Below are 21,943 nucleotides of genomic sequence, written 5' to 3' on the forward strand. Positions count from 1 at the left end.
TTTACTTTTATTCCTAAAATAATTGTTGAGCTATTTTATAAATGTATAGACCATCTTTATTTTTGGAGCAGTATCAAGTCATCTAGAAACCATTAAATGTTGAGTGAAAAATTATTAAATCACACTTGACATTGTTGATAACTTCATTTACTTTTACAGTTTAAGAACAGAAGAGTTTTCTTGTCTTTACAATTTGTATTCTGTTTATGTTTTAAACCACAAGAAAATGGTGTTTATATCTTACCTAAATCATTAAAAATTCCCCTCATGTGTTTGCAATGCCATTTGCTGTTTCTGAAAAGATATCACCTTTATATTCAAATTTAAAATACTCTACATCCTATTTCTTTTAGCAGTGCATCACTTCTATTGGAAAGAAAAGAGAAAATACTGTATTTGGTGTGCCACTTAGTGCATTTCAATTTCCTTCACCATATGTTAGAGTTTTGCTCCAAACACCATCTCTGCTGTCTCCTAGAGCTGCAAAGGAGGTAAAAGAAAGCCTACATTTGGGTGTTGTCCTCAAATCCAAAGGCTTGTTCTTGACCAGGTTTAAAATATAGGTTTATTTGTTGTGTTCTAAATTACCTTACAAGATCGTTATAATCATTTTTTCCTTCTCACTTTCTTCCTTTAAATGGTGGTGTCTTTGGAGAGAAAGAATCGTATAGACAAAAACAACTTTGTCATAGGAAGCTGTGACATTTATTCCTCATTTTCAGCTCAATTTTCAAGGGAGCTCAGTCCACATCTCACTTTGGCAGGAACCAAGAGTTTTTCCTGACATGTCAGCCTATGCAGTGAGATGTAGCTAAATTAGTATATTAAAACATCTTCACTTTTAGAAAATCAGTATTATCTTCTTGCAACATCTTCAGGTGAAAACACAAATAAATAGCATGAAATTGGCTATTTACCACTTCAGCTTTATAATATGCTTCTTGGTATAAAAGTGAAAGTATTTGATTACCATAAGTAGCTTTCTGATATGACTTTTCTCTACACTAAGAAAAAGAGAACCCAAACTTCCATCAATGATTCCTTGACTACTTACAACACAGAGATGAGCCTTAAAATGAGTTAGAACTTGGGACGGTATTTCTCAACCAGTTTTTTCCATTCACAAATACTTTTTCACAGATAAATTTATATTGATGCAATTTTTTGAGGGAGACATATTACTTTGAAAATTACATGTAATTCGAGCTGCCAGGTTTAGTAAATAAAAACATGCAGTAACAAGTTAAGTTTTAATTTCAGATCAACAATGAGTAATTTTTTAGTAATTGTCCCAAATGTTGCATGAATATGCTTAGATTAATTTTCACTAGAATTAAAATTGAGTTCAAGTTCTGAGAATAGTAGATCAGATGCAGGATATAGAAATAAAAGTTGATAGAAGCTTCTTGTTTAGAAGGAACTATATAGAGAACTTTGCTACCTATAATAATAAAAAGGAAATATCAACTGAGTCAACAAATACAGTTGGGAGAGGGTCACTCCCTTGTGTTGAGGTGATGTTGAATCTGTTCCTCTCTCTGGTGAAACATTTGAGTGGTTCCCTCTATTCAGTGTTTGATTTTAAGCAATTTAATTATTTTTAAAACCTAAGTTATAGAGACATACAAGGGACATTTCTTTAAGTCTCTGCCCTGAATCATGTCCTTCAAGAGCTACAAGGACCCACTTTTTCACCAATGAGAGTTCCAGTGTCACCGAGAGGACATCCACAAGGCACAGGCTATAGTTCCACAACTGCGGAATGTGCCTCCAGGGCCAGCTGGTTAAGATGTTATATTAGAAGACAGAGAAACAAACCAGGTAGCGTTTAACACGGGTGACTTAGAAATGGGGGGCTACGCCTGTAACATGCACCTTGAGAGACATAAAGGTGTGTGGATCACTTCCAAATACTCTGGTCACTAAAGCAGTACATGATGCTTGGTTTCTCTTAATGCACTCATTTGTTTCAAGATGGTAATTGATTAACAAAATCATAATGTACAAAAGATTGATTTTAATAGAGTCACTCTTTCCTAAAGAAGAGGAAGTTATTGTACCTGAGGTGGGACTTCTTCAACCAAGTTCCTTGAATTCTTCTTGGTTACAGCTTGATTGAAGCTAGAAATAAGAACATGAAAGCTAAGTGAAGGTGCTCCAAAAAAAAATCCCACATAAAGGAAATAAGGAAAGTAAGGCTTGTGTAAGAACACAGTATTTTGTACAAGTACTTTTACAAATATTTTTCTTTTAATTCCCCAAGTCTTCCTCATGCTAAAATATATTCTTTCTTTGTCACCCTGTCATATGTTTATTCATCCATCTATCCATCCATTCATTAATTTGACAATATATAAAAGATCATTTAATTTTCACATAGCATTTCAATGCACACATATACACACATTCGCAAAAGTGTGTCTCTTGACTTTTATCCTTCTACATCCCGATAATTCACGTTTGTTGAAGTAATGTGAAAAGGCATCACAGTGACTAAAAGATGTCAGGAGTACTAGAATAGCTGTACTATGAATAGTTACTCTTTCTTAGTGGTACAAGTTAGACAAGAGTTGAAGAATATTAGTCAATAATTTCTATTTCTCCCAGTTTCACACTGCAGAATATGATTGCTTCTCTGCATGTGAGTGTGGGCATGGTTTTCTGTTGTAGGTGTTAACTTTGCTTAGTCTTAAGGGCATTTCAAGTAGATGGGACATAGTTTTATCAGTTATTAATCTATTTTCCCACATGGGACCATCCATTATATTGATTATAATGAGAATAATGAATTTGGCTAGAAGTAATATATACTGGCAACAGATGACATCATAGGGATAAATAGAGTCAATTACATACTTTTTTCCCCTTCCTTCTTTCCTTCCTTCATTCCTCCCTTCCTTCCTTCCTTCCCTCTTACCTTCCATTTGCTTTTCTTTTCTTTTTATTTAATTTTCCTTACTTCCCCTAGTACAGCAATGCGAGATCAGGAAATAGCTTTTATCTTAGCTCCTATATTAGTTTGGTTGGCTGCTATGACAAAATACCACCCACTAGATGGTTAAATAACAATAATTTATTGTTTGAGGGATGTAGAGTGTCAAACTCCAAGATCAAGATGGCAGCCAGTACTGTTGGTTTCTTCCAAAGGCTGTGAGGAAGAATCTGCTGCAAATTTCTTTTCTGGTGCCTAGTGATTTAATGGCCATTGCTTCTATTCCTTGATTCACAGATCTCTGCCTTTATCTTCACAATAGTACAATGGCCCCTTGACTTATGTACTCGATTGGTTCCTGAGGGAGGATTAGCTTTACATCAATACAGGCAAGTTCTGGATGTTTACCTGGGTACACACTATAGGTAACAAGAGGCAGATGAATCTTCCATCAACTTATTTAATCCAAGTTGTTCGTATGTCAGGCTGGTCATAACTTGAGGGTCCAGTGTATTCTCCTGGATTCATAGCTGTTTCCAAATCTCCCCACTTGGTAAGGAAACCATTTTGGAGTAAGAGTAACCCTAACAGCCTCATCTTCGGTGAGTGTCTTCAGTTGGGCTCTCTCGGCTACCTTGATGTCCAAAATCAATACAAAATATTTACTTTCATGGTTAGTTTTGACTCTGGCGAAGAGCCAGAAATCACATTATAAAGGATCCAGTGAGTGAGGTAGATGAAGACACCATAAAGTTTTACAAGCTTGCCTTTCTGTTCAGTGGCACTCAGTTGCAGCATTTACCAAATTTTGCTCATGTCTTTTTATCATTAATTAACTTTATTAGTATAATTTAGATATACATAAAGATAACATTCATTGTATAGAATTTGTACCTGTATGTGATATATCTTGATTCATATTTTTCCCATTCCCCTCTCCTCCCTTCTACTCCTCTTCCCATTATTATTTGCAAGAGCTTTGTTTGCATTTTATCTTTCTTTTCTTATTTTATTTCTTTCCCTTCCTTCCTTTCCCTCTCCCCACTCCCATGTGCCCCTTTCCATTTGAACATTTTCTTCCTATTTCACAATATCTATTATAGATTTTGGTCCTTATTTACACTTTCGGTCTTTTATACCAGAGAAACCATGTGATATTTGAATACGCATGTCTGATTTATTTCACTTAAGAGTATGGTCTCAAGTTGCCTCCATTTACCTAGAAATGTGTCAAGCTTATCCTTCTTTGTGTTTGAGTAGTGCTCCATTGCATTAAAAACCTACATCTTCCTTAACCATTCATCAGTTGATGAGCATTTGGGTTGTTTTCAAGAACATGGGTGAGCATTTATCACTGTGGTATCATGTTTTAATTCTTTTGGGAAGATACAGAGAAGAGGGATAGCTGGGTCAAATGGAACTTCTAGTCCTAGTTTTTTGAAGAATCTCCACACTGATTTCTACAGTGGTTGTATCAGTCTACACTCTCAACAGCAGGGAGAAGGGTTCCTTTTTCCCCACAGCCCCACCAGGATTTGTCATTGATTGATTTCTTGATGACAGTAACCATTTTTTCTGGAGTGAGAAAGTATCTCAACATTGTTTTAATTTGGATATTTTGAGTGACCAGTGAAGTTGAACTTTTTTTCATATATTTGTTTGCCATTTCTCCTTCCTCATCTGAGAAGTGTGCATTCATCTCAGACGTCCATTTTGGGTTGGGTCTTTAAATTTGGAGGGATTGGCTTTTTTCAGTTCTTTGTATATTCTAAATATCAGTCTTTTGTCTGAGGAACAGTTGACAAAAATATTTTCCCATTCTCTTCATTGTCTCTTTACTCCGCGTGTGATCTCTTTTGCTGTACAAAAGCTCTTAATAAGATGAGATCCCAATTGTTGATTCTTTGTAATGCTTGTCATGTGATCCTGGATTTGTTCACAAAGTCTTTGCCTACATCTATGTCTTCAAGATTACCACCTATTCTCTCTTTCAGCATATGTAGTGTCAATCAAATCTTGTAAAGACATTTATAAAACAGAACTCCTAAAACTGCTTCAAAAGGTGGCAAGAACAATGGGATAAATGTGTTTGACGTGGGCGGGGAAGAATCTTGAGGGTGATTGGCAACATGTCTTTTACTGTAATAAATTATTAAATTTAAACATACACTCTATAGTTTCATCACACCTCATGATTTCATTACCACCCTAAAGGACATATCTCCAAAGAAAATTACATTTTTAGGTATTGGGGGTTAAGATCTAAACACACTAATTTAGAGGAGATATAATTTTATGTATAGCTTCTGTCACATCTGGCTGATTTGTAGGAGGGATGTCCTGTACCAAGAATAGTAGGCTTCCCTGGCATTCCTGGCATCAGCAGGAGAACTATAGTGCTTTCTTGGTGACCCATAAGACAGATAAATTGTTTTGATGTATGTGACACTGTGCACTATTCCAGCCCTAGTGAAAGGAAGGGAGCAGTGAAAGAATTAACATAGTAAGGTAATCAAATTAGCACAATTTACTTTCATCTCTATCTAGAAGTAAGCATTATTCTTCCTGTATAATAAAATCAAACTTGTATCACTGGCATCATATAACAGATAACACCATATAACAGATATGAAATGATGGTTATAAAGAAGAAAGGAAGACTGTCTCAGTGTTGGGATACAAGATGGGTTTTGGAAATAGTCATGGCTATCCATTCTGCCGCTGCCATTAACTAATTCTATGACCCTGGGAATATTATTTTACCTCTCCGAGGACAGAAGACTCATCCATGAGAAGAGCTACACAAGGCCACTAATTCAGTGCCACAACCTATTTCAAACTATTCACATGCATTCTGTCTGCTCATGTGATAACCAATGATCAAAAATGATTAAACTGCCAATTTGACACCTTAGTTCTAGCACTGCATGATTGGCTAATTCTCTAATTGTGTATATCAGACTGCATCCCATTCACCTGTTTTCTTGTCCATCTCTATGTCCTCTTTACTAGAAAACACATACAGGCAAGTCAGAACAGGAACCCATAAACTAGAGGTGCTACATTAATTAGACTGGAGGATATTTATAATGCAATGTTGCCCTTTCCCTTAAAATAAGTGATATAGAGCACAGAGCTCTTAACAGAAACATTGCTTACAGAGTGAGTTGAAGTTTGACCCTTTGTTGCACTGGCCATAGAATACAAGGGGCAGAAACCGAAGGAAAAGTCAGCAGGATAAATGGTGCACAGAGGAGGAAACAAGCCCTGAATACATGAGATTCTGCTTGATAGACAGGAAATCTAACAAAGGACGATGTCTCTGCCTGAAGGAAAGGTCTGAGAGGGTGCTAAAGAGACTCCAAGCAGCCAGGGCTCACACAGGGAAGCAAGTAGTGTCTGCCATGGAATATACTGGTGAAGATTTCCATGCATGTTTTCTTGAGATTGAGTGGACACAAGCCAGGTCACTTCTTAGAAAGTTTTTTTAAAAAAGAACTTTAAAATATGTTCAATCTGTCAACATTTTTCCTTGTCTGAAATCAGAAGGACAAGGGCTTTGACCACAAAGGTGAGGGAGCTGGAAGATCATGCACAAGGAGAATTGCAGATTGGCTGTGTCCCAGCTCTTCAATCATTCAAGATCTGGTCAACTTTTCCTTCACTGAAACCGTTGGGTAACGCCAGTAATTTATGACAGACAGGACGCTTGCGTGTCTGATGGTTGATTCAGCCAGTTCATCTCCTCACTCTTCACTGAGTTCCCCCATGTTTTTGTGTAGGTTGGGAAAGATGCTCTGTATGTTTAGGGCAGAGTCTTCTGTTGAAGGTCAGGATTTTAATTTCACAGTGTTCAGCCTGGCTGCTCTGCTGTGAAAACTTTGACTAAATGCAGTGTATGTTGTTACTGTTGAAAATATATTGCTCATGGATATATAATGCAGAAAATTCCCGTGTAAATTTCTCTATAGCTTGATGTGTTGAAACCTTAGCCCAGTTTATCAAAAACACAGCTGCTTTCCTTGTGGTTTCAGAAGGCTCATAACAATTTTTTTCTTTATGAACTTGTGAGAACACCCTGAGGAAAACAGCTGCGTGATTGCAAAGAGGAAGAAATCTCACATGAGCGTGAAGTATTGTAATTTAAATAAGAGCGCTATTTTCAGGCCTTTTCATTTTAAGATCATTTCATTATTTTATTTTTCCCTAAATAAGTTATCTAGGAAAAGAAGAGAGAATTACTTTTGGGACTGCAGGAACTATAGCAGGCAAATTAAAGGTTTTAATTGAGAATATCAAATGTTGTACTACATGATTAATGGAGATGTGATAGCAGTATTTACATATGTGGAATATTTACCATATTGGCTTTGTTCTGTTTAAATGTGAAGCCAAAAGTAAATGAGAAATAGCAGATTTTGTTAATTCTCTTTATTTCCCCCAAATGTGGGGTCCATTCCAGTGATTCATGCCACTCATAGTGTTAGTTTTTGCCTTATAATCCTGCTTGTAAACCTTTCATGTTGACTTTTGTATTTTATATAAATAAATATAAACATACTACTGTTCAACACACAAACAGTATGATAAAAACCTTTCATATTTGGAAGATTTTAATATTTTATCTCATATTGAGTTTTCTACTGAATAGGACTTAATCAGACCAGCTACAAATATTTAGTTGATCTTGTCCATTTCTGATGAGATTCCTCAGGAAAAAATATACTTTTTTATGTGACATGTTATTTTAGTGGTAAATTTAAGTGCAAGCACTGTATTTCTACCTGACACCCTGGTAAGTCAATTCACTGAAGTTTTGCATCAATAAATAATTGGAGTAAAAAGAACAGAAACCCAATTTAAACCAGTTCAATTGTTTAAATGTACATTTTTCATGTACATATATCAATTTAAAAAGTTTTGAATTCAGCATTAAAAATTGTTATTAAATACTTCTCTAATTTCTCTCCCTTCCCTCTTTCCCTCTCTGTGCCCCTGCTGTAGCCCCTTTTGTCTTTATTTCTCCTTCCATTTTTGTCTTGTTCTCATCTCTTTTCAGAACAATTATCCCAAGTGATTATGATAAAAGCCACAAGTAACTTCTGCATGTATTTCTTATAGTGAAGGAAGAGGTCCTATGTCTTTCAGAGCCACTGTATACCAAATCTCAAATACCCATCAAGTTGCTAATTGGCTTTTCTTGGGCTAATGCCAATTCTTCAATGATTACCAAGCCTAGGGACCTGAACTACTCTGCTTGGCCAGGTCACTTGGCATTTGGTGGGAAGAAGGAGTGGGAAAGAAGAGCCAAGCCCTTTTAAGTCATATAAAATGGTGGAAAGAAGGATCAAAAAAAAAAAAAAAAAAAAGGAAAAGAAAAGAAGGGTGGAGAGAAAAAGGTTGTTTGCCATTTTTGATAATCATGATGATAACATTATAAGGAATTAGAGAAAGAAATCAAAGGCAAAGAAAAAGAGGAAGTGGAAGGTGAAAGAGCAAAAAGGAGGAAATACTAAGGAGGGAGAGAAAATGTTGTTGATATACTACCCATGTGTCTAGTCAGCGTTCATAAGCACATCTCAAATACCAACCCTGCATCAATCGAAAAGATACATGTTAAAAGTCTCAGCACACTTTGGGTTATTCGATAGCCCATGGCCTTGCCTGCCTCACGGGACCCTGCTCACACTCCATGAGACCAAGCAGTCTGGGAATAAGTGCTTTGGAATCATAGGGACTGGGTGTTTTTACAGTGAGTTGGTCACATTCACACAAATAGAACTCTAGTAAAACAAATTTAAAGCGCTAGCGTTTCACTGCAAACACCGTTTAAAATGCATTTTATCACTATTTTCCTTTTCTCCTCTTCTAGGCAAACATGCGCATGCACAAGCACACACACACACATAAACACCCACACTAAACACACACATATATAATATATACATATAAAAATGGAACAAATTCTATGCTATATCTGTAATGTGACTCTTTATTTGAACATTGTAGAGTTTTATTGATATTGGTGTATATAGCATTTATTAGACCAACTAAAAACTGCAGTAGCTTAATAAGACAAGTTAGCCCCTCTTTCAAGTAACAGTTCTGAGGATGGCATTCAGACTTTGAGGCTGGCTCAACTCTGCCTGGTTATGCAGACCAGGTCCCTCTACCTGGCAGCCATGTGGACCCTGGAAATATGACCACTTCTGCCTGGTCTAAACTGGGTTCTGGGCTTATTAATTCAGCCCAGGACAGGGAAGGTAAGGAATTCTAGACCAAGACATTTGGAGATTTTATTTAAAAAGTGATATTAAAGTAATATATTATTCACATTTCTTTGGCAGAAACATATAGAAGTGGATCTATCTAGCCAGGTGTAGTTGCAAATGCCAATAATCCCAGCACTCGAGAAGCTGAGGCAGGAGGATTTCCTTAAGTTTGAGGCCAATCTATTTTCCATAGTGAGTTCAAGAGCAGCCTGAACTCTTTAGCAGACCTTGTTTCAAAAAATAAAACAAAACAACAGCAAACCACAATTAAAAAAAAAAAACAAGAAAGAAACAAACTTTCTTTTATTGGCAGCTAAGAAATAAATTCTCTACCTAGACAGTATGTGCCCTGGAAGAAGGAAAGAATGGGTTTGGGGAACCAGTTTGTTAACTTTAACTTCTGTATTACAATACATGAATATAACCATTACTTATCTATTACTAATACATCTGAATTTATGTTATCATGTTGCTACCTGCCCTCTCTTTAACCCACTTTCCCCCATTCTTCATTGCTTTCCCTCAGAAAAAATTGAGGAATTGTTTTTGGTTTTATTGTTCTCATTTTCTAATTCTATTGCCCTCTGCCCACGTTCCGTTTTTTGGAATTTTATGTTCTGTACCTAAACTCTGGGATTATCAAAGCTATTTTAACACAGTAGGACTTAACTAAAGTCTGAAGATGACCATTTTATTTACTATCTTCCTGAAATTAGAAAACATTTCATTGCTTTTACTTACTATTGTATTACAGTGATTTATTTCTAAAATATTTTTATCCAAGTAAACAACATGTTATCATGTTTAGTGCTTTTAACAGCCAAAATTGTTTAATGGTGCACAGCTACTTACCAGTATCTCTGCCCACCATCCTGTCTTACATTTTTGGACTTTCTATTTAGATCATTTTTTCCTACTTGAGGATTTTTCTCCATAATATACCTTGGAAATGGGGTTTGGGCTGGAAACTCTGTCAGACCATATTTACTCGACCTGTCCCTCTTTCACCTCGCTTTGGGAAAGATGGTTTCGTTGGATACAGAATTCTAGGCTGCTGAGAAGTATGTAACTCCGAGGTCTCTTCCGGCTACCACCGATGTCCTACAGAGCTTGGCTTTTCACCTAACTGCTTTAACTTTGTGCTTTCATTTTTCTCTCCACCTGTTTTTAAGAACTCAGTGCCTATAGATTATTTAGTTTCAGATGTTTGGATGAGGACTTTCAGTTTTACTTTTTGGTATATACTATGGGCTTCCTGTATTTTAAATTGGTGCCTTGACATATCTGGAAAACTGATAACCCATTATATATTAAACTATTTCCTCTGTTCCAATCTATTGAAACAATCTATTGGAACCAATCTATTGGTTGATATGAAACTTTGTCACTCTATCCTATTTCTAATCATCTTCATACGTTTTCATTTTTTTGTCTGTCTGGAGTGCTTTGTGAAAAAGCTGATTTGGTTCTATTTTTCAGCTCATTAATTCTATGTGTAAGTTGTTTAATCCATCCAGCAGGTTTTTTAATTTCTAAAAGTTCTACTTGATTCTTATCTAAACTTAATTATTTATTTTAGGGTACAATATTTCCTACTTATGCTTTCAAAGTCTGTTTTATTTAGGCATTTAGATGTATATTTAGGCAGAGAGAGAGAGAGAGAGAGAGAGAAAGAGAAAACCTGTTATTCTAATATGTGAGCACTTTACGAGACTACAAAATTGAGACACTTCCAATATTGAAGTCTTCTTGCAGTCTCTGTTACTTTTGTTTATTTTCCCTGATGGAGATCGTGTGTATGTGCCTATATGTGCATATATGTGTGTGTGCATGTGTGTGTGTGTGTGTGCGCGTGTGTGTGTATTTGCTTTCCTGGCTGAATGTAAGAAGTGCTTCTTCATGTAAATTTGTCAGCAGGACTATCTTAAGGTGCAGAGTGAAACTGAGTTCCTCCAGAGGGAATGTGGGTTTGCTTCTGTCACTTGCTTTATTGGAAAAACAAAAGAAAAATAAGTGGAGAGACTTTTAAGATTATTTTACATTGAATTAACTCATTTTTTATATCAGACAAGGTGACATAAATTTTTATCAAAAAATTGCACGCTGTTTGGCATAACTGTTTGGTGATATTGTTTTCCTCAAGTTAGAGCCTCAGTTGAGGAGGATGAGTATCTACACTGTCTGAATAAGGACAGGGTTTATTCTTCATTCGAAGTCAAGCCTGATTAGAGATAGCCTATTAAATTCCTTCCACTTAGTGGACTTACATTTTACTTTTTTGTATTCTTGTACTACATGCAACAGTAAAAGTTGAAACACCAAAGTCCCCAGGGATCTGGAGAGATCTTCAAGGGGAAATCCAGCTTTGGTGTTTGTTTATATCGCAAGACTCCTTTTGTTTGTTTGTTTGTTTGTTTTGTTTTGGTACCACGGATCAAACTCGGGACCTTGAGCTTGTGAGGCAGGCAGCAGAACCACTGAGCTAAATCCCTGGCCTTCCACTTTCTTTTTGTATATAAAATTAGTTCTTCCATGATTTTTCATAGATTTTTTTTCTTTTTCATATTTAAAACAGAATTTTATTACTTGAGTGTATCTCAAGTTCTTTTCGGTCTGTACCTTGACATAGTACTATAGAGAGAGATGAGTTAACCTCATTAATTGCTTTCCATGAGTCTCCTGAAGTTACAATTTTACTTGAGAAAATTGGCCCCTGCAAATCAAGAGGGATCACAGCACATTCCTGGGGAAACACGATAATAAAACAAAGCTACCCTATGCTTCCTTGCTATTCAGTTCTTGCCCTTCTTATTTTGCTATATTTTCACATAGCTGAAGGTAAATCTGTAAAACACAAACTTCATTTCCTGATTGAAAGAATAAAAAAGAAAAGTAGCCTTAGATTTCAAAAATAATTCAGAATAGCTGTTTTATACCTGTGGCAAGTAAAAGCAGATAAACTAAATATTCCAAACTTGGGAGATATTCAGAAGGTATACAGTACTAATCCAGATATTTTGCCAATCATTTCCTAATCTCTTACATTTTCCAAATCATAATGTCTTTGGATTATATTATATGAAAAATGTCATTGCATTTACCTAATTTTAATGTTTCCTAAATTAAATATTAGAGCATATTTTTAATGTATAACTGAGTATTCATAATCCATAATAACCCAATGTGTCAGATACATGGTCATTATGTTATACATGTTTTTAATTAACTTTATTGGTATATTTTAGGTCTATATTATTATCACATTCATCATTTGGAATTTGTACCTGTACATGATATATCTTGATTCTTGTTTTTTCCCATTACCCTTCTTTCCCTTCCAACTCTCCATCCCTTCCTATTTACAAAAGCTTTGCTCCCACTTTTTCCTTCTTTTCTCATTTTTTTCTTTCCCTTCTTTCCTTTCCCCCACCCTCCCTCCCTAGTTCCCCTTCCCCTTTGAACATTTTCAGCCTATTTGACAATATCTATTATATGTTTTGGTCCTCATTTACACTTTCAGTTTCCAACACCAGAGAAACATTTTAGTATTTATGCATGTGTGTCCTATTTATTTCACTTCAGAGAATGATCTTGAGGTCCATCCATTTAGCTATTAGAAGATACAGAAACAACTCCAGATATATTCAGCCACCTCATCTTTGACAAAGGAGCCAAATACCTTCACTGGAGAAAAGATAGCCTCTTTAATAAATGGTGCTGGAAAAACTAAGTTTCAACTTGCTAAAGATTAAAACTAGACCCATATATTTCACCACATACTAAACTAAAATCTAAATGGATCAAACATCTAAATATTAAAACAGAAACACTAAACCTGCCGGAAGATAGGTTAGGTAGAACTCTTGAAGACATTGGCATAGGAAAAGACTTTGTGAACAAAACCTCACACAAGAACTAGTACAAGGAATCAACAACTGGTATCTCATCTTATTAAAAGTTTCTGCACAGCAAGAGAAACCACCAACAGAGTGAAGAGACACACACAATGTGGGAAAAATCTTTTATCAGCTATTCCTTAGACAGAGGACTACTATCTAGAATGTATAAAGAACTTTAAAAAAATCAGATCTCCTAAATTTAAAGACAAAATCCAAATATGAGCACCTGAAATGAATAGACATTTCTCAGATGAAGAAGTAAAAGCATTATATTATACATTTATGTATAATACACATGATGCCCTTGCATCTGGAGATTTTCTACAATTTTCATATCTATGCCTAGAGAAGCCTCAATGCCTTTCCCACGTGTCAGTGCTTAGAAAAAGAAAACTCAGTCCATCTTCTTTCTTTGATCTCACTCCTTTCACACATGACCTTGGTGAAGAAGGGCCATACATTTGACAACCAAGTCATTGAAGATTCCCCTCTGCTCAGACCTACTAATGATTTGGAAAAGTAAAGTACATGTTTCAACAGATAAGCTAAACAGAGCCTGGACAAGGACAGTGATTTCAAGGCTGATTTGGAGCTTAAACCTCCATGTGTTGTTCCTAATTATTATCCATTTATTACCTCATGAAGTCTAAACAGTTCAATACTTCAATTTGTAATTATGGTAATGAAGGAGGACAAGAGAGAGGAGAAAAGCAGGAGTTTGGGTCAAACTTCCAATGAAATTGAGAATTAATGCCTGCAAATATTCTGTCACATGGAATTTGTGAGCAAGTTCTGGTACACCTTAGATATCAACATGTAGAGAATTACTGCTTCCTTTTCTACCATGATCAATCCCTGGTAAGAGGAGGCATTTGTGCAGAAAATGTAACCTTTATCTCCTAAATTTCTAGCACTTTATTTTAATCTTTGTCTGATAAGTATAACTTTTTCTTAGTATTATCTTATGTCATCTCTTAAACAAAATAGACATACAGTAGAATAATGAGGTCTAAAATATGGGCAGTGTCTGAAAAACCTATTAGTGAGGCATACATTTGTGGATACTGAGGAGTGGCTAGTTATTCTAAGATGGAATAAGATTTTGAGGGCTTGTTCACCGTGAAAACTCTTTCTAGACCCAATGGTATATGGAAGTCAAAGTACACAGGTCCTGTGAACACAAAATCTACTTTAGATACCACTGATCTTTTCTTTTATCTCTTTCACTTTTGAATTTGTAGTCACAAATATGGTTGCGCAGTGTAAGAATTACCTATCCCATCTTCCTTTGCAGAAAGTGTGTCATGTGATCATGTTCTGACCAATGATATTTAAATAGAGAATAGGTATGAGACTTTTACAATATGTCTGAAAAGCAAGGTATGCATCATCACCTTGGCCTTTCCTCCATATAATAGCTGGGATCCACACAACTACTGACCAATAATATAATACTGTGGAGTATTAAACAGGAGCCTAGATTTCTGTACTATAACAGAACTTCCATATTAGTCTAAGTTTTAAGGATAGTTATACATTCATTTTTATGCAACCTAAGTTCTTGTTCTTAAAGTATCCAATTTTGTATTCTACCTAATACAAACTATCAGAGACTAAGCCACAGATAATTTCCTGTGATTATATGCAATGGATGGAGGACTATGTCTGTGGCCTCCCTTTACTTCTGTGTCTTTAATGTGATGTTCCCAATCTGGAGCTTTGCCGAAAGTAGTCCTTTCATCCCCCAAACAATTCCAGAAGGAGTGAATTTTCTTATCATGAATCTTTGATATTAGATTATAAAAAGCCACTTAAAAATAAACAGTGACCTTTGTGTTGTAATTCCTTTGGTTTGAAGCTATTAAAAATTCATTTATGATTAGTGCATATCCATGAACTGTGGGAGAGCCACTAATGAATAGAAAGTTGAATTCACGAACTGTGAAGATTATATTTGGGTGGACAGCCACGGCTGTGATATTGGAGTTTTACTTTGTAATTACATCTAACTTCTTTAAAATTAATTTCAACCTCTGCATCCTTCCTTCCTTTCTCTTTTCCAAATCTTTTCTCCCAATTTGCATTTCTTGTTTAGTAGCTGGCATAGTGACGTTTTCAATCCCATAGTCCTTGGGTCACATCTGGGAGAGAGGTTGAGAAAAGAAGAGAAAGAGGAAGCACCAAATGCTTCTTCATCAATGTGGTGACTTTCTCTTCTCCTCCTGCCAAGGCCAAGTGAGAGGAAGCAGTACAGCCCTGTCAGGAAGTGGAGCAACCCCTGGACCTAATCCAGGAAACCCCACAACCCATGGAAAGCCCATGACTAGGATGCCACCTGACCACACTCAATTGAGGTGTGGTGGGCCATGTCTTTGGTAAGTTTAGTGGTGTGAAATTTACTAAGATTTGTTGGATAAACAGTTCTCCTAGAGCTCTGTAAACCAGCTTTTTCCTTTAGCATACTCAAACTCATATCCCAGCTAAAACAGGCCATCAGAGGCTAATGTACAGATAACTTTTCCTGGAACAAAAACTTGTGATAACATGCACTGGAAGTAAGGCTACTCCTGGGGCTAAGAACTGAAGTATAGAATTCCCATTACTCTGGGCGGGCCATCAGCCTCCTTCTTGACCCAAATATGACCTCAAATTTAACAAGTCCTTGACAAGTGATCCTAAACTAGGAGTGTAGTGATAAGGAACACTCAGAATTGTGGAGCAACTCCCATATACCAGGCAGTTTACACACATGATTTCCACTAATCGTCAAAATGGAAATTATTCCTTTTCCTTGTTAGCAGTGGAGGGTCTATGGCTGAGAAAAAGAAGTAACTTTTAAATAAATTTCCCAACATCAAACATCTAACGAGTGACAGTCTATATTTGACAGTCTAGCATGAGTGAGGATAGTTTTAAGCAGTACAATGCCTAGTATAGAACATTATTTATTTTTATTTTTCTGGGGGTTATAGAGGATCTATATGTGCTGAATACTCTTCTAAGCACTTTTACTTGATAACTTAATTTACTTATGCTAGTAAGCCTAACTATGATTTTGCCCATTTACGGATGAGGAAACTGAGGCAGAGAGAAGTTGAGCTATTTTTCAAATGCTGAAAATAAAGAGTATCTGGGTTTTTAGGACAAGTTAAGACATAGAAACAAAGGATCTCAGGGACAAGGCTTGCAACACCATAGATATGGAACCCAGTGCAATGATGAGCAGCTATTAGCCATCTTCCCCCAGAAGAGAAGAGGTCCATACACCAGGATGAAAGCCATTCCCCAAACAAAGTGGACAAGATAGTTTCAGGCAAGTCACTTTTAACAGTCTGTGGTTGTTGTTAAGGAAATACAATGATATTTCTTGGGCACTTACTGCTTGCTAGGCACCCTGGTTGGTGTTTTTTAACTTTCGCAATAGAAATTAGCATCATCCTCATGTTAAAGAGGTTTAGAGTGGCCAGAGAACGTCAGCCAAAGAGATTCGACTCTTTAGTAGTGCTAGGTTAGAGGCCACCAAGTCCTGCTCCTCATACCAGGGTAGTTCACGATCTTCTAAAGATCAGAGATGACTTTCTAGGCAAGGGTTGGTGACCCGAGCAATGCTGCCATCACTTATGATGACCTTATTTGCTTTAGATGTTTTTGTTAGATGACTAATGTCCTTCTAGGGAATCCAGGCAATTTTCATAAGCCCTAGCCACCCCAATACTCTGCTTGCTTATCCAGCTTAGACTTTTGAGCAAACGGTTTACTTCATGGCCAGGAATCAAAAAAGAGAAACTGAGGTCCTGCAATCCCCTTTGATGACATGCCCCCAGTGACTTGAAACTTCCCAGGAGGTCCCCTCACTAAACAGGAACCAAACCCTTAACACTAAGGCCTTTGAGGGACACATCAGATGCCAACTGTAAAAGATCCCATAGATTCTATCTTTGCTAAGTTGTGTGATGTGAGGGGGAGGGAGACATTCCTGTCAGGTCCCTGTAAACACAGCTTCATCTACCACATGATGTGATAAAGATTAAAGTCTAGAGCTTTCTTTACAAAGACTTCAAACAGAAGTAGTTTGGCAGAATGGATAGAACATAGATCGAAACTTAACAGGCTGTTCTAAAAATTAAGAAGGAAAAAGAAAGGGCCGAGACTAGCCAAGCCAATTTTGAAGAACAATAAAGTGAGCAAATAAGTACACTATTATCTGTCAGAAATTACAAGATTTTAAACAATGAGATAAACTAAAACACCATGGCAGAGAACTGAGATTGTGCCCAGGTACACACATTTGTTGCATGAGAAGAGAGTTTTATGAGCAACAGAATTGCATTCTATAAAAAGAGGACAGCGGATGTTCCAAACTCAAATAGTCAGATTGGTTATCTGCCTGAAAAAAAAGTATATACTTATATATGATATTATGCATAAAATAAAACTCAAATTGACCAAAGTCTTTAATGTAACAATCAAAGCTTTCAAACGTTCAGAAGAAAATTTGAGATTATCTTGAGAACATGATACTGAGAAATGAAAAAAGTCTTAGGCACTAAAATTGCAAACTCTGAAAAGGGAAATTATAAATATATGATGAAATTAAAAACATCTAAGAGTCAAACAAAAAGATAAAGAAATGACAAAGTGGAAAGTCATTTGCAGCCCACATGAAAAACAAAGGATTAATCAGAACATATAAATAATTTGCACAAATCAGTGAAAAACAACTCGATGGCACAGTTGAAATTTAGGCAATGAATAGGATAGGCAGGTAATAAAAGAAATATGGAAGAATCGTAAATATAAGAAAATATATTCAACTTCACTAAAAAAAATTAAAAAATTCATACTCATTAGAATGGCAAAAACTAGACCTGGGAAATTCTGAGTGCTTCAAAAATGCATGAAAGTAAAAAATTTCAAGCATCAAAGTAAAAAAATTCAGTACCCTGAATACAAAGTACTCTGCAATTTCCTTCTGTAATACATCAACTTTTCCTTCTTAGATATATAGGTATCATAGAGAAATGCTTATAATGTAGTCAAGGAAATATATATTATATATATATATATGTGTGTGTGCTTAAGGAAATATATATATGTATATATGTTCAGTTATGCTTTGCAGTGTTTTGTCTAATAGACAAAAGCTAAGAACAACATAAATGTCTATCTATAGAAGAATGGATAAATTATATTCACAAATAGGATAACTCAAAACAGTAGAAATAAATGAACCAAAGTTTTCTACATCTATTACCAGGAATTAATCCTGAAAAATATTGAATGAAAATCTAAACTGGGGCACACAGAATTCCTTTACTTTAAATTAAAGACATTCAAAATAATGCAATATTCTACCTTTTGTATACATGCATGAAAATACTGATACCTGGGCATTACCTTCAGGACAGTAATCAACCTTGTAGAGGAAGAAGGGAAGAGAATCAAATCTAAGAAGGATCATTAATCCTTATTTTATAAAAAACAAATATGTAAAATTGTAACATTTCTTAGATCTCATATATCAGAGCCAATTAGATGTATATATAATGTAGTTATATAATATGTACCACATATATGATGTATTCTCTAGACAGGCTTTGGGGTCAGCAGTCTTGGTTGTGCCATTGGCTCTATGTCTTCCTAGCCATATCTCCCAGCCAAATTATATCACCATGATGACCCATGTTTCCTCTTTTCCAATAAAATATATTTCAAAGGGTTGTTCTAAGCATTAAATTAAAATATATATGGCATAAAATATATATAGCATAAAATATAAATGGCATATTAGAACAATATTTGGCACAGAATAGACATCAATAAAAATCATTTTTATTTCTTCGATAACTATCTACTTGTGTATTGCCAAGCTTGTAAAAATAAATTATCTGGAGTCAAATTATAATGTTTCATCAATAACTTTAATATCATATGCCATAGAATTGAATGGCACTCTTTTGACAGTTTATAGGTATGATTTCTAAGTAGCCTGAAGCAGTTCTCTTCTGGAAATTCCCTTTACAAAGTATTCTAAAGCAGTGATAGCCAAAAGAACTTTTATGATGATGGAAATGTTTTTTGCTAAATAGAAGAGCTACTAGATTCATGCAGGCTATTGAGCACTTGAAATGTGGCAAATGAGACTGAGAAAGTAAAATATCATCTTACTTCTTTTTATCTTGTTTAAATTTAAATATCTTCATGTGGCTGGTAGTTACCATATTGGACAATGCAGGTTTAAAATAATACAATGTATTTTCTGACGAATCCTACTAGGCCCCTACTAAGGCAGAACCTTGTGTTGAATGCTATGGGAGAAACACAAGGTACTTTGTGCTCTCAAAGGTATAACCCTTCAAAGAAAACTAGATGTACTTGAAACCTTGAAATGACAAGAGCAGCAGTGGCTGTGCTAATGTGAGCACAACCCAAGGGTATATGGCAAATTTTTGTTAGATGACCCTGGACAACTATAATGAAGGAGGGCTCCCAGCATGTGGCAGGCTGTAATCAGGACTTAAGAGATGAACACGCTTTGTATGAATAGGCAGCAGAGGGAGGACACCTGTGACACCCAGCTCAGCTTGAGCAGTGTGAAGGCTGAAGTTGACTAGAATGCAGTACATGTGCCTGGTAAGAAAGATGTGCACAAGTTGAGCTTAAAATAGCTTTCTTTGCTCTATGCACATCTCCAGCCTTGCTTGTCAATGTTGCTGACCTCTAACTTTTCTTCTAGCAGCTATAAGTTACATTTACTTCACCTGTATATCGCACCTGTATGCCATTCTTTCTATCAGATTGTCTCTTCTGGTACCTTCCGCTTACCTTAAGGCTCAGATTAAGACCTCTTCTGACCTCTCACTTCCTTCTGGGGCATATAAATGTCTCTGCTGCATTTCCAAAAGACTCTATGTGCATATTCAAAATTCTTCACAATACACACTTTTATAATTATGTCTATTCTCCCCAGTCAAGAACTCCTTGAAAGCAAGAACTATATTATACCCATATTTTCATCCCCACTTCTTATTGTACATACATTAAATGAATGATTTTGTCATGTAAGTAATGAAGAAACCCCAAAGAATTTTGCACATAGATGTGACTTGATCTTTGCAGCATTTTAAAAAGTATAATCTGTTACAAATATTCAGAGTGGATATGTCTGCTTCAAACTAACCATTGTCTCTTAGTTTGAGAAATGAAAAATACCAAGAATATTTTGAAAACTTTTGACATGGTTTTCTATTTATAAATTTTTGTATGACCTTCTTTAGCATGACCTTGGCTATGGCTCACATACCTGCTTCCATAAGGTCTTGTTCAAATGCCACTTGTAAAGCAAAGCCCATAATCTCATCTCTATTGCTTATTACTATTCTTCCTTGTTATATTTTCCTCTATACCACATAGCACTACCTCTCATGTTTATCTATTATTCATTTGTTTTATCTCCTATTACCCTCCCTGTAGAAGGACAGCTCTTTGGAAGCAGGAATTTAGTGTTTCACATCCCTGGCACCTCGAATATTATCTGATTGGTATCTGGTGTATAGCTTGTGTGTGTTGGTGTAGGGGGAGGTGTTTAAATTGTTACAACCAAAACAGAAAGAAATAGCTGCTTTTCTGTTTCTAGCGTTGAAAATAAGATTTCATAATAAAACAGTAAGGTCTGAAGCCAGGCTTTGTTGAGAAATATTTATCTAAAGATTAAAGCAATTTTTCATATCAACAAGTAAATCTGGAGGATTCAGATCTTAAAGTTTGTTCATAATATATCTAATATGTATCTTCCATTCACAACAAGCAGGCCAGAAGCTTGTTTGCTAGAATAGGAGAATTCTGTATGAAGCAAAGCCGACTCTATGCAGCATTTGAAGGTTTGGAGAAGCAAAGCAATGGCTGAGCCATAAGAATCCTAATCTCCTCTGTCCAGACATTGACTCAAAGATCAAAAAGTATTTTAGATAAATTGATGAAACATTTGAGAACAGAGAACTCTAAAGCAGATTCTAATACAGATCACCATTGAAAATCTGGTAAGAGAAGGTGGTGACATCAAAGATAATTAATAAGCCCAACTTTCTGAAGTATTCATGGTTCTAGAGTAGTATGGGCAATACCTAGCATCTCCTGCCAGCCCAATAGGCATGACTGCAAAGCAGTTGAATTGAGATATACTAGGTTTCTCTGATAATGAGAGGAAAGGAGGGCATATGTCAAGACAATGCCCAGGGTATAAAGAGAATGTACCTGAGACTCAACAAGGAAGGCAAAGATTCTAGATGGGGCCAAGTTGCAAAGAATGTATATTGAACCCAACAGAGCAAGAGCAAACACATCACAGGTTATACTGGCTATGGTTGCATGCAGGGACCAAACAGAGGAGAACTTTGCTCGAAGAGCAGAGGCTCTGGAAGACTCTTCCTGGACCTTAGAATCCAACATGTGGGTGCATCAAAATCATATAAGCCATTTTTGAGTTTTGTTGGAGAACAAATCATGAAAATTGGAAGACAGCATTTTTACAGATAGACTGAGAAACCTAAAGGGACAGTTTCAATTGTTGTACAAACTCAGCTTATCAAATTGAATGTACCCTCAACTTACCAAGAAGTTGATCACAAGAAAAATCCAGATATTTATAAATGAGATGGAGAAATTGGATCTTCTTTGCACATGTCAGTAGACCATAAATACTGATTCAACAAAACAACCTGTGCATGCATCCAGAGCCCCAAGAAGATGAAACAAAAGCTAGTGGGCAAAATTCAGAAAAATTTCTCAGCATCAAGCTCTTTTTGGCTTCACCGACCCCCCTGGATAGACCAGTTGTGAAA

The 21,943-nt window shown here is 36.0% G+C and overlaps 1 long non-coding RNA gene across 1 annotated transcript in view; it reads right to left on the reverse strand.

Annotated features, from left to right (window-relative positions):
• Positions 1-1,688: 1,688 nt before the first annotated feature.
• The window catches only part of LOC147829328 (uncharacterized), a 67,828-nt gene continuing 47,573 nt past the window's right edge, over positions 1,689-21,943 (reverse strand). Inside the window, exon 5 of the long non-coding RNA XR_015449138.1 lies at positions 1,689-2,121. This is a non-coding gene — a long non-coding RNA (uncharacterized LOC147829328). The remainder of the gene's footprint in view (positions 2,122-21,943) is intronic.

The sequence above is a fragment of the Heterocephalus glaber genome, unplaced genomic scaffold, assembly GCF_053883595.1.
Source record: "Heterocephalus glaber isolate CG9 unplaced genomic scaffold, H.glaber_assembly_v1.0 deba00000621, whole genome shotgun sequence".
Taxonomy (NCBI): Eukaryota; Metazoa; Chordata; class Mammalia; order Rodentia; family Bathyergidae; genus Heterocephalus; species Heterocephalus glaber.